At 39.9% G+C, this 13,722-nt stretch overlaps 1 long non-coding RNA gene across 2 annotated transcripts in view; it reads right to left on the bottom strand.

Annotated features, from left to right (window-relative positions):
* The window catches only part of LOC125113519 (uncharacterized), a 608,058-nt gene that overhangs the window by 509,453 nt on the left and 84,883 nt on the right, over window positions 1–13,722 (bottom strand). The gene's annotated exons all lie outside the window — the stretch shown is intronic.

Consider the following 13,722-nt stretch of genomic DNA (forward strand, 5'->3'; position numbering starts at 1 on the left):
CATCTGTGATAGCATTACTAAGAGACTGGTAGATTTAGCTGGAAAGATGAAGGAATTATACTATGCTGGCTTCTAGTTTCTCAGTGAAATAAGAAGAAAATAGTAGGAGGGAGAAGGGTGGGTAGTTGTTGGAGGTATGAGGAAAATGGCAGGCAACAGAACTGCTACTATTAACTTTAGCAGAAATAAAAGACTCTGTAATCTGGAGAAGAGGAAGAAAACCATACATTTCACATTTAATGACAGAAGACAGCCCTGAGGTTGTGCAGGACCCTTAGGAGAGGACTATGGGCTCTCACAAAGCAGCCTGGGCAGGGCAAAGAGAAACGATCTTTTGTGAACAGTATGGCCCTACTTCCACATCCACCCCAGTGGATAAGTCTTGAAAGAAAGGGATTCCAAACATCATTTTCATCAATCCTACCTAATTCAATAGTCAAGAAGGCAATACCATACACTTAGGGTATGTCTACCTTGTTCACTACTGTATTTTCAGTGGTAGGCACAATGCCTGAAATAAGAAAAGATGTTGGATAAACATCTTATGAATGAGCTGATGACTAGATAGATTGATGGATGATTAAGTAGTTTATGACATGTCATTGATAATCCACATCCATGGTTTTTCCACATAAAATTCTATTATGTATGTATAGCCGTGTCATACTTGGTTTTTGCCCAAGCTCCTACCTAGAAACCAAAGGAAATCTCAGAAGGATGTTTTTATTAGGACTAAAGCTGAAATAAATATTATGTATTATCTGTAGGACTTATAACCACCTAATGTTCCCCAATGTGCCAGAGTAAGTGTCCTTTATTGTCATTCAATGGCTTAGTATGAGAAATATTTTAATACCAAGTTCTCCCATGAGACTGAAGTCTGTTGGATTTGTCAGTCCAAGGTATGTCCTGCCCTTTCTTCTCCAAGAAGTTACTCCAGTTGAAGTGTGAATTCAGGTTACAGGACTGCTCATGTCGTCCTCTGCTTTCCTGATTTACATCTTCAACTTGAGGATGTTCTATTTTGTACCATGAAGGTGACTATTCCCTTTGGAATAGTCAAAAGGGTCCAGATTTCCCTTCTAACTTATCAAAAATCCTATTTATACAACCAAAGGCCACAGATGTTGTTATAAGATTTCAAATCAGCAATGTCTTCTTTTAATGCCTTAACCTCCTTCTCTCCAGATAGTTTTTGCTCACACAGAAACTCATGCTTAGGAGAAGAGCTTGTGTCTTATTTGACATCCTCAGGGTTTAGCATGGTACCTGTTGAAGGAATGAACACATGATTGGCTAAAGAATAAACACGGAATTATTCTAACCAAGTGACCTACCCTAGTCATTGGAATTGAATCTCTGTTCCATGCTGCAGGAGAGGCAGCAACACCGAAACTTTATCTCAGTGTCTGCCCTACCTTCAAAATACAGGTAAGCCTTCTTTCCCTCAAGAATTAGAAAGGCACCTCAATTGTCCTCCTAGCCCTATTTAGTGCCACTAAGCAGAAAAATCCAATCACTTAGCGAATCTCAGTGCCTAGCACTGACTGTTTATTTTCAACTATGAGAGGCCAAATACTTTTACCACTTCTCTCAAACTCTACAACCTCTCAAAGGCTACTTTCACTTTTCCTAGAGCTATTTCTTACCAATAACTTTATGGCATCTCCGATACACAATTCCTCTTCCCAGCATTTTCTTCTATGGTCCACATCAAGTTTGACACGCTTTTAGAAAAATGCCTAGGGAATCGAGTAAATATGAGCCTTGGAAATTGTGTCTAGCACCAACCTTTTTATACAGTTTCAGATATTCTTCACTTTTGTTTAATATTAAAATCAAAATTAGCATTACGCAGCCCTAAATTGTGAAATAATTAAAATGATCTTCTCTGTTATGTAGTTCAAACAAGGGCCAAAACCAATACACTTCCTATAAAAGTAAAGTCCCAGAGGACCAGATTATAAGTCAGTAAAGACTGACGCTGTTCTATTATTCACTTTGCTTTGATTTGGGGAGAAGTAAATAATTTCTCCCTTAGCTTTTTCCATCCTGAAAATAAGGCTTTTTTTCCCCCTAACTAATAAAGAATCATGGTGAAATAATGGTCAGAAGCACTTGCGGGTCTTAATCATATTGGGTATCAGTTTGCTTAACCAGTAATAGCTTCTTGGCATCTCCTGCACATGGTTCCTCTTTCAAACATTTCCTTCTGGAGAGCTTACATTAAGGATGAAAAGCTTTTAACTACGTGCACAGAGAAGACAGGCAGCCTTTTTAATCATTTATAGAAAGGGATTAATAACAAACATTTTAAAAACTTCCATAATTAAAACAATTCATGCTCTAGGAAAAAAAAACATAATAATATTCCATTCCTCTCCTAGGAAGAGAGAGAGGCAATGAGCCAGTTCTGAGCCAAGTTCTATGAGCCAGGCCTTCTCCCAGGCTCTGTCCATTCTTTTTTCATTTGATTTCTCGTACCCCCTTTTCATGCAGTGTTAGTAGCCCCACTTTATACAGGGTAGGGGATGAATCCTCAAGAGACCTTGCATGCCATTTTAATAAAATACAATGAAACATTTTAACATTCTTGTTTTCCTAGGTAACATGGGTCAGATTTTTGGATCTCCTGTGATCAGAAATCTGGCTCCTTTTCCTGACATCTATCTGCTGCTGTAGCGTGAAGGCAGACGGCAGGGGACGTTCACCTCAAGGCAGACTAGACTAAGACGTGGGGAAAGTACTGCCAGAAAGGGAGCCCAAGGGATGGGTAGAAAGGAGAAAAAAGGGACAGAGAGGGAGGAAAGCAGTCGTGCGATGGTCGGGGATTCTCCCTCAACTTTGTGCTCACCTCTCCCCAGCCTCTGTCTGAGCCAATAAGCCAGTGGGATCCCAAGGGGAAAGCCAAAAGCAGAGACGCTTTCCCCCAGGTTACATCTGTAGTCTCAGAAAAGGTATTATCTCTCCAGTGCCTTCACCACCCATTTCTGCAGGCAGTCCCGGGAGATGGCAGGGGTTGTGCGAACACAGGCTCTGAAGCTTTGCTATGCTTGAAGACAGTTGGCTTAAATGGAATAAATGAAGGGAAGATAGAAAATGAGGTCAAAAAGTCCCCAGAGGTCAGTTCACATGAGACTTTGTGCCACAGGAAGATACTTGGTTATACTCCAAGTGTGACAACGAGTCATCAGAAACTTTTGAGCATGGAAATCACCAGGTTTATCTCTGTTTTTAGAAAATCAGCTGCTGTATGGAATATGACTGTAGTGGGACAAGGTGGAAACAAGGAGATCAGCTGGATGGGTTACTGCATTAGATCGGGGGGAAAAAATGATAGCCCCTCAGACCAAGGTAGGGGCAAAGAAGTGATGAGAAGTGGTCAGATTTATACTGTATTTTTAAGGCTGAGTCAATAGGATTTGCAAATACATTGAATATTGGATGTAGGAGAAAAAGAAATCTAAGTTGAAGATTATGTTTTGGGCTCTGGTAGCAGACAAATGGTGCTGACAGTCGCCAAAATAAAGGATCTTTGGGGAAGATCTTATTGTGGGGATAGAGGTCAAAGTGCGTGTTTTGGGTTTGCTTAGTGTGAGATGACAATTAGCTTTCCAAGTAAAAATGTTGAGCTGACTACTGCCTAAAAAACGGTAGCATTCAAGAGAGAGTGGTGCTAGAGACGGAATGTTGAGTTAAGGGCTCCTGGGCTGAGTGAGATCCCCTGGAGAGTGAGTGTAATGAGAAAAGGGAAGGTTGAAGGATCTAGCACCAGATCATTCCAAACTGACTGATTAGGACATGACGAGGAAATAGCAAAAGAGACTGAGAATAGGCAGCAAGGGCTTAAGAGGAAACTGGGAGATGTTGTCCCAGAAGAAGTGAAGAAAGTTTCTCAGAAAAGGAGGTATAGTCATAGTTATCGATGCTGAGAGGTTGAGTAAACTGAGGACTGAGATTTAACCACTGGATTTGCTAACATGAAGGCTATTGATGACTCTAATAAAAAAGGTTTCAGTGCATTGATGAGAATGAAAGCCTGATTAAATTGAGATTGAGGGAGTTCCTGTGGTGGCTCAGCAGAAACGAATCTGACTAGCATCCATGGGGACGCAGGGTCGATCCCCGGCCTTGCTCGGTGGGTTAAGGATCCAGTGTTGCCGTGAGCTGTGCTGTAGGTTGCAGACATGGCTTGGATCTGGCATTGCTGTGGCTGTGGTTGTAGGCTGGCAGCTGTAGCTCCGATTCGACCCCTAGCCTAGGAACCTCCATATGCCACAGGGGCCACCCTAAAAAGACCAAAAAAAAAAAAATGAGATTATATACTAGAGGTGTTAGTTTGAGCACTGGGATTAGAAAGAGAGAAATAAAACTATCTTTCCTCACATGTGATATAACTTCCACACAGGAAGACCAAAAGAATATGTCATCCAAGTATTATAATCAATAAGAGAGATCACCGATATTGCTAGATAGAAGACCAATGTTCAATAATCAACAGGATTACTACACACAAAAACAAAGTGAAAAAACCTTAAAGCCATTTGCAATCGCAAAGAGACTTAGAATAAAATTGTAAACCTTTATTGAAAGAAATTAAAGATCTGAACAAATCAATCAAGAGATAAACCATGTTTGTGTGTAGAAAGAGTCAGTTTTGTAAAGATGTCCATTTTTTCCCATATTAATTGGCTACTTCAATGCTCTTCCAATCAAATTCTCAATAGGGTTTCTCACAGAACATAACAAGCTGATTTTAAACTGATACAGATATGCAAAAATCAAGAAGAGCCAAGACAGATTTGAAGAAAAACAGATGGCAAGGATCATAAAACTGTAATAATTTTTTAAAGGTGTGATAACGGTGCTAGAATGGACAAATAGATCAATAAAACAGAATAAAGAGCTCATAAAAAGACCCAAATATATGGATACTTGATATATGGCATTACTGATCAGCAAGGAAAGGCTAGACTACTCAAAATAGATGCTGGGTTAATTGTTATTCAAACTGAAAAAAAAAATGAATTGGATTATTAGGTAACAAAAATCCACAAAAATCAATTCCGAATACACTGAAATTCTAAATGTGAAAGGCAGATTTTAAATCTTCTGGGATAAATTGTGAGAATATATTTATGATCTCAATATAGACTAGAATTTTTGAAATGAGGCACATTAAAAAGAAGACACAGAAAGAGAGAGAGAGAGAGCCATAAAGGAAAAGATTGAAATATTTGACTACATTAAAATTTTATACTTCTGTGATTCAAAAGATGCCATAAACAAAGTGAAAAGACATGTCACAGCCTGGAATCATATATTTGCAATGAAGATAACTGACAAAACATTGATATCCAGAATATATAAAGAATTCCAATGTCAATATGAAAAACATGTATTTCAAAGAAGAGGGCTGATGAACATAAAATAAATTTCTCTATCTCACTAGTAATCAGGGAAATGCACATTAAAACCATGCTAAGATACTTTTATCTTGGGTGAGAGAGACCCATCATATTAGCCAAAACCAAAAAATCTGACATAGCAAGAGATGACGAGAATATAGGCAAGCAAGAACATCTCATTTGCTGCTAGTAGGAGTGAAAATAGAAACAATCACTTTGGAGAACAATTTGACAATACCTTGTGAAGTCAAAGATGCACATACGCTATAACTCAGCATTTAACTCCTATATGTCACAGAGAAATTCTTACAGGAGGATACAATGGAGATAGATAAAAGAGTGTTCTTTGCAACATTATAACAGCAAAAGTTTGTAACAGCATATATGTGTATTAACAGAGAAGGAATAAATGAATTAGAATATATTTATATAATGTATTAATACAGCACTAAAATGAATTATCAGCTATGTAATTCAACATAGATAAATCTTAAATATCATTGTGCAAAAAAAGCAAGATACAGAGGCTGTCTACAAATCTTGATAGCATAAAACAATAATATATGAACATATAAAAGACAGAAAGACAAGAGTTCCCATTGAGGCTCAGTGGGTTAAGAACCGAACTAGTATTCCTGAGGATGTAGGTTCGATCCCTGGACTTGCTCAGCTGGTTAAGGATTTGTTCTGCCATGAGCTGTAGTGTAGGTCACAGAAGCAGCTCGGACCTAGTGTTGCTGTGACTGTGGAGTAGGGTGGCAGCTGCAGCTCCAGTTTGACACCTAGACTAGGAACTTCCAATTGCAGCAGGGGCAACCTTAAAAAAAAGTCAGAAAGACAGACAAACATGAAATAATAAACACCCAAATCAGGATAGTGTCTGTGTTATCAGGATAGGATTAGGTGGCAGGAAACTTTTAGGGGAAATGGCTGTGAAGAATAAAGGGGAAGAAGTGGGAGTTATGAGAAAACCCTTCACGCCCTAATGCAGGAGTGGCACCCCGTGAAAGGAGATAGAGAAAAAAAGAAGGGTTGGGTGAGAGAGACTCAGTCTGCAGCAGGGATGGAAGAATGTCCTGGCCAGGCTGATGAGGAGTCCCTAAGTCAGTCACCTTTTGGAGAAGTCTTACATCAAACAAAAATGGGCCTGAACCTGTATGTCCACCATGCACAGTCATTAATGGGAGCAACCATCAACCACGCCTCCTGCTGCAGGGGAACTGAGCTACCGCTGGGGTAAGGCATGATGGAAGGGGCTGTGACCCAGGAGGGACAGAAAAGAACTCTAAATGTGTCTGAAACTAGGCAGTAGGGACAAAGATACTCACTATACTATTCTAATTTTGAGGGTGGGAGGAGGTAGGAAAAATGAGGGAGTAAGAAGCTGAATTTAGACACAGCTTTCCTGGAATTTTGCTATAATGTAAAGCACAGCACCAAGATTAAGGGATAAAAATATCACAGCCTTGTTGATGCTGATCCAATTTATGGGGAAATTTGACAGATAAAAAAAGAGGGAAAGCTGCAGGAACAAAGTCCCTGAGTAATGACTGGGGATGAAAGGAAGGGGTTAAGCCCTAGACTGGAGCACAGTAGGTTTATCTACTCCTGAAAAAGGAAGGCTGAAAAAGTTATGGTAAAGCTGAAGGTAGAAGCATAGATTTTGCGGTGAGCAAACGAGGAAGTTCTCTAATGACTGCTTTTATTTTCTCAGTAAAATGAGAAGTGAGCTGATCAGTTGAGAGTGAGGAAGAGGAAAGTGGTTTTGGAGGTTTGAAGAGAGTGGAATTGCTGAGGAGTCCCGGGGGCTCACTTGAGGTTTGTGGTCAGAGATTCAAAATGATAAGAGTCAGCACGGTGATGCACAAGCAGCTGCTCAGAGGTAGGCATGCAGTTGGCCCAGGGAATAGAATACTGGGTTTAACCAGACTGAGGTTTTGTCAGGCAAGTACAATGAGGAGTGATAAGGCAGGGGGATTTGCACCATTATGTGATGGACTGTGGGACGTGAGGATACAGTATAATTTTACTCTTTCCTTTCCTTTGAATTTTCTGTAAACTGGAAGTTAAAGCTCAAAGCTCGATTAGCTTCAGTTAAGCATTTTTGGCAAGACCACTTTGTAGGCGGTGTTATAAATTTCGTATTGCAACACATCAGGAGGCACATAATGTCTGGCTGTCCCACTACTTTTGATGCTAAGACTGATATCCATGAGAACAATAAATAACTGGTAATACCTTGGTAATACCTTGCACCTATCCCATTTTGAATAGGTAAACCTCTTAATTATGTCCAAAAAAAAAAAAAAAGTCCAGTTATCACAAGCATGATGCAAACACAAAAGGTTGGACACCTGCTGTTTGAAAAGGTTATAGAATTTGGAGTTTCTATCGTGGTGCAGTGGAAACAAATCTGACTAGGAACCATGGGATTGCAGGTTCGATCCCTGGCCTTGCTCAGTGGGTTAAGGATCTGGTGTTGCCATGAGCTGTGGTGTGGGTCACAGATGTGGCTCAGATCCTGCGTTGCTGCGGCTGTGGTGTAGGCCGGCAGCTGTAGCTCTGATTAGATCCCTAGCCTGGGAACTTCCATGTGCTGCAGGTGTGGCCCTAAAAAGCTAAAAAAATAACAACAACAACAACAGAAAACAAAACAAAAAAAGAAAAGTTTATCGAATTTTGACACTAAAGGACTCACAAGCTAGAGGGAGTTTTATAGTCGTTGTTACAAGTGTAAGACATCAGTGTGGGAGAATCTGAGGCGAATAAGAGAACATTACGCATTATTTTATCCCTTTCCACTACTTTAAGCCTGAAACAAAATGACGGCTAGACTGTAGATCTTTCCTCCCAAAATATCCATGGTCAGGCTAAGCATAATTTCATAATACTACTGCATGCTGGCAAATCGACAAGTTCTTGGATTACATCTTAAAAATAACATCAAAAATGTTTTTAGATGCTCCTGCTTTTTGTAAAAAGCCTGAGAGGGCAAAGGCTAAAGAAAGAAACATAATTAAAATGCATTTTATATAGTATATCAAGTTGCTCATTGAGAAGAAACAACGGTTCCTTAAATAGAGAAAGTGATGTCAGCATTCATTTGGCTAGCATAGATAGCAAAAATAAACTTGTAACACTTATTTCCTGTTTTCAGATTTTTGTCATTGGGCAAGCAAAATTAATTTACTCAACTTGGTATAGAGGTTTTCTACCTGCCGACAATGATTATCTGAAACTGAAGCCGACTTTCCAACTTCAAGAGCTGCCTGATCCTAATGGCATAGGAACATCGCCGACTGTCAGGCCAGAGACACCCAGAGTCCCTCATCAGGCCAACGCGGGAGACCGCTACCGTGTAAATCTAAAGCAAAGGCTATGTGCTGGGATTGTCAGGATCACTCATACGTAGTTCAGGATGGTGCTGTTTCTGTTCTACAGTCACTGTATTGTACAACACTAACAGAAGCTGCAACTGGGCCAAGAGAAATCATTTCTAAACCCAACTGCATTTCTGAATCACCAAGGAGATTATGAAAATTACAAATGCCAAAACCTCATCCAAATGTGATTTTACTGAAATCTCTCTCAAGACGGAAGCTCAGGGCAGTCTTCTCTATTAGCAGAACCCACAGACAGAGAAGATCCCCACAAAAATGGGGTAATGCTTGTTTTTCCTACCTGCAGGAACTCTGGCTAAGGAATTATTAGTTCAGTTTTAGTGTCCAGGACTCCTCTCCGAAAGGAAATATTGGTGGGGTGTCTTGAACTGCTCATGAGAATTCTGTTAAGCTCAGATTCTGAAAGTGTAAAAAATACCGCATTTTCTTTTAAAAATGAGATTTTATATTTGACCTTTCTTTGTCACTTTGGTAGAGCTTTAAAAAATGACAAACAGTTGGATTTACTGTTTCATCCCAGTGTATTGCTCTCCATTTTTTGGAAACTAAATTCAGTTTGTCCACAATTATTTAAAAAAATAATAATAATAATGTAGTTCATTTTACTTTCCATCTTCATGCTTTTACTTGCAAATTTTGTTATTTCCTTTCAACCACTTTGTTACTTTGCTGTCTGGGTCACTTTTTCTTTTTTTTTTTTTTAATCCCTTCCCCTCTCCCTAAAACATGCATTTTGAAATTCTCCTCTGTTTTTCAGGTTGGCTGATGACATACACAATATAATGGCTATTACTGCCATCAAGATATTATATTTGTCAGTAGTCTCCCAACTCTGAAAATAAAATTTGAGATTAATTGTACTTCCCACCTCCAGCCCCCTTTCCCTTGGTACTGCCCTCAACTTCTTCCTGGATTTTGCCAAGATAGCTCAGAATTTCAGCTGGAGGCAATCATTTAGTCTTCCATTGTTGGTCTCTTCTGTTTTATTTTATTTTTATTTTTTATTTTATTTTTTTGTCTTTTTAGGGCCACACCCACAGCATATGGAGGTTCCCGCGCTAGGGGTCCAATCAGAGCTGCAGCCACCAGCCTACACCACAGCAACAGCAAGGTGGGATCCGAGCCCTCTCTGTGACCTACACCACAGCTTACAGCAACGCCAAATCCTTAACCCACTGAGGGAGGCCAGGGATTGAACCCGTGTCCTCATGGATACTTGTCAGGTTTGTTAACCTCTGAGGCCCAACGGGAACTCCATTTCTTCTGTTTTAAAGTTTATGTGGCATCTACATTGTCATTTTTCTGTAATAGTATCACTATCCATTGAAGTAGATAGATAGGTATATATCCATTGGGATGGATAGATAGATAGATAGATAATGACAGACAGTCAATTGACCTCCTTTTATTGTTGAGAGAAGAAATACTTACCTTCTTCACCCTAATTACTAATAAGTTCCAGATTTTCTTAATCACACAATCCATTCCATTTTTCTTTTTGGCAATTTTCGTTCCCTAGAGTTTTCTTCAGACAGTGTCCAGAGCAGTTGACCCTCTTCGTACTCTGTTAGATAAGCAATATCTATCAATGGATTTAAAGCTTAGCACCTAGTTTGTTTCTTCCAGAAGACTTCCTTTCAGCTCTCTGGAAATTGGATGCTGGTTGTCCTTCCTTTATTAGTAGCTTTCCTTGAATCTAGAATTCTAAAAGGTTTTCTCATGATTCTTAGAATTCAGACATTTCAGGTCATATCTAGGTGTGTTTATTATGCCTGGGCCTTATAAATTTTTCAATATATGATATCAAGGCTTTTTTCTACTTTTTTATAAGCTTAGGGAATTTTTCTTCTATAACTTAGTTTTTGTTCCCCCTCCCAATCTATATATTTTCCACTATTTGGAATTCTTAATATTTACAAGTTAGGCTTCTTGAACCTATTTTCCAAGTCTATATACTTCCTTCTTAATTTCCATCTTTGTGTGTTTTTTTCCTCTACATAGTAAGATATTTCTTTCGTTTATCCTCTGTAATATTCAGTAATGAATCATCTCTTTTTCGGTTCATCCAGGGAGCTTTTTTTTGTTGTTGTTGTTATTGTTGTTGTTGTTGCTATTTCTTGGGCCGCTCCCGCGGCATATGGAGGTTCCCAGGCTAGGGGTCCAATCGGAGCTGGAGCCACCGGCCTACGCCAGAGCCACAGCAACGCGGGATCCGAGTGGCGTCTGCGACTCACACCAGAGCTCACGGCAACGCCGGATCGTTAACCCACTGAGCAAGGGCAGGGACCGAACCCGCAACCTCATGGTTCCTAGTCGGATTCGTTAACCACTGCGCCACGACGGGAACTCCCCAGGGAACTTTTAATTTTGGAAATTACAGAAGTTTTTCTATATCTGGAAAGGTTTTTCCTGTGATCTTCTTGGTTACTAAGCTTAGACTCCCCCCCCCCAGGTCACTGTAGCCTCCTAAGAACGGTATGATTTTCCTTTCCCTTCTCTACCCCCAAACCATACTCTAACTACAGCCACTTTCCACTGTCCCCACTGCTAACACCCCAGTTCCATTCAGCATCATATCTCCTCTGGATTTCAGCAATAGCTTCTGAACCAGCTTCTTCATTTGTCTTGCCCTCCCTACAGCAGACAGCTGAATCCTTTTAAATTTGAAGTTAGACCAAATAACTCTTCTGCTCCTTTTCCTGCAAGAGCTTCCCATTTCACTCATAGTAAAAGCCTCACAAGATCTGGGCTGGGTTATCTCTCCCCTCTACTACTACTCTGCCTCAGTCCTCTGTTGCAACAAGAAGCAATGAGTCCTTGCTTATCTGAAAGATACTAGATGGCTTCCTGTGTTCAGTCTTTGCACTGGCTGTTCCCTCCTCCTGGAAAGCTCTTGCTCTTACATCTTAGCTGATTCCCTCACTATCTTTAATTCTTTGCTCAAATGACATCTTCTCAATAATGCCTGCTCTGACTACTCTATTTAAAACGATAATTCTTTCAGCCCCATGCCAATAATTTTATTCCTTTTATGCTGTTTTATGTGTTCTATTTTCATCTTTACCATCTTACATAAATTACATGTTCCTTATGTTTATTTTTTATTTATTGTCTGTCTCTCCTTCTAGAATGTAAGCTCCACAAAGTAGAGATCTTTCTTTTCACTCACTCATGTCTCCCAAGTGCCTATAACAGTGTCTGGAACACACTGGATATTTAGGAAACATTTGTTAAATGAATATCAAGCAAATGATTTTTAAAAGTATTCACTGTCCAACATCTGTCAGTTTATTACAGGGCCACTTATTTTTGCTGCTTTTTCTCTGTGCTACTTATTTCCTCAAATATCTGACAGTCCTGAGATTTCCATTCATAAGTTTAAACAAAGGCAGCTGGGACAGCATATCTCTGCAGGTGCAAAGGTCTGTGCCCTTTAATGGGAGGGCTGCAAGCAAGCCTTTCATGGAGGCGCTTGGAGATAGGCAGATACTTACACTTGAACCCCACCCACCCACCCCCACCCCAATCCACACAGCCTCTCCTCAGGCTAAAATGATAAGGGCACATCCTTTGTACCTACACCTCAACAAAGCAATGCATTTCTTTAACGTACAGTTCTCTGACTTTAGTCTCAGGATGAACACACGTGAGCAGGAACTCTATATACTGACGATGGAGGAAGACTGGAATGAAAGCTGGAGGAGAGAAGAAGAGCCCAGCTGTTCTGAAGATGTCCCTTCAACTCATCATTTCAATGGGTCCCTCCTGGACCTTTTGTTCTGTCTGTCTGCTGTCTCCAAGTCTTTCAGGGAGGAACCAAACTTCCCCTCAAGGGCCAGCTCTCCACGGTAGACTTTTACTCATACGTGGGATGAGATGCCCTCCAGTCTAGGTTATTTCTGGGTATAACCCCAGCATTTTCAATCTTCCAGAAATTCTCTACCAAAATGCCTGGTACATTGATGCCCCCAGCTTACGTCACCGTCTTCACTGCCTGTAATAGCTCTATTCTTTTTATGTGTTTTAACAAGCATCTCTGTGCAATTTAGTGACAGGCGTGACTAAAGGAATGTTTACTCCTCTATCCTGAACCACAGGCCAGACAAATCTTGGAGGAAAGAGTACTATTTCTTAGGGGAAAAAGAAACATTTACCGAAAGCAGAGAAAATTCTTAAGTGTCACTTCAGTTTCTTTTTCTTTTTTAATTTAAAAAAATTTATTATTATTTTTCTTTTTACAGCTGCAGCTGCATATGGAAGTTCCCAGGCTAGAGATGCAGCTGCCAGCCTGCACCACAGCCACAGCAACACCAGGTTCAAGCCACATCTATGATTTATGCTGAAGCTTGCAGCAATGCCGGATCCTTAACCAAGCTAGGCCAGGGATTGAACCCACATCCTCAAGGACTCCATGTCAGGTTCTTAACCTGCTGAGCCACAAGGGATACTCCATCTTTTCTTTTTTTTTAATTCAGCTAAAATTACATTAATATATTGAATTTCAATTTAATGCTTTTAAACATCCAAGAAGAAATTCTCTTTGTGCACACTGGAGAATGTAGTCCCTATGATTTCTAAGTCATTTTTGCACAATAGAATATGGTCATACTCAATTACCATTTTCAAAATGATGAATTGAAAGGTGTGAGAGGTGATTAAAGACATTAGAACAAACCCTACCATTCATCTACAAACCCCACAGTCACACATCTGATGTCTGTGTCATGCAAATTCACAAATCTGGTTTATCCCAGAATTCTTCATAAAGATTATATAAATCCTGGACTTTAATATATGGTCTTTGCATTTGCAATACTCAAAAGACAATGGCAAAACTGATTTCTATAACAAACTCTGCCGTTTAAAATTACAATGTATTTTATCCTTGGTGATAACCACAAAATGGTAAACTG

This window comes from Phacochoerus africanus, chromosome 13, assembly GCF_016906955.1.
Source record: "Phacochoerus africanus isolate WHEZ1 chromosome 13, ROS_Pafr_v1, whole genome shotgun sequence".
NCBI classification, from domain to species: domain Eukaryota; kingdom Metazoa; phylum Chordata; class Mammalia; order Artiodactyla; family Suidae; genus Phacochoerus; species Phacochoerus africanus.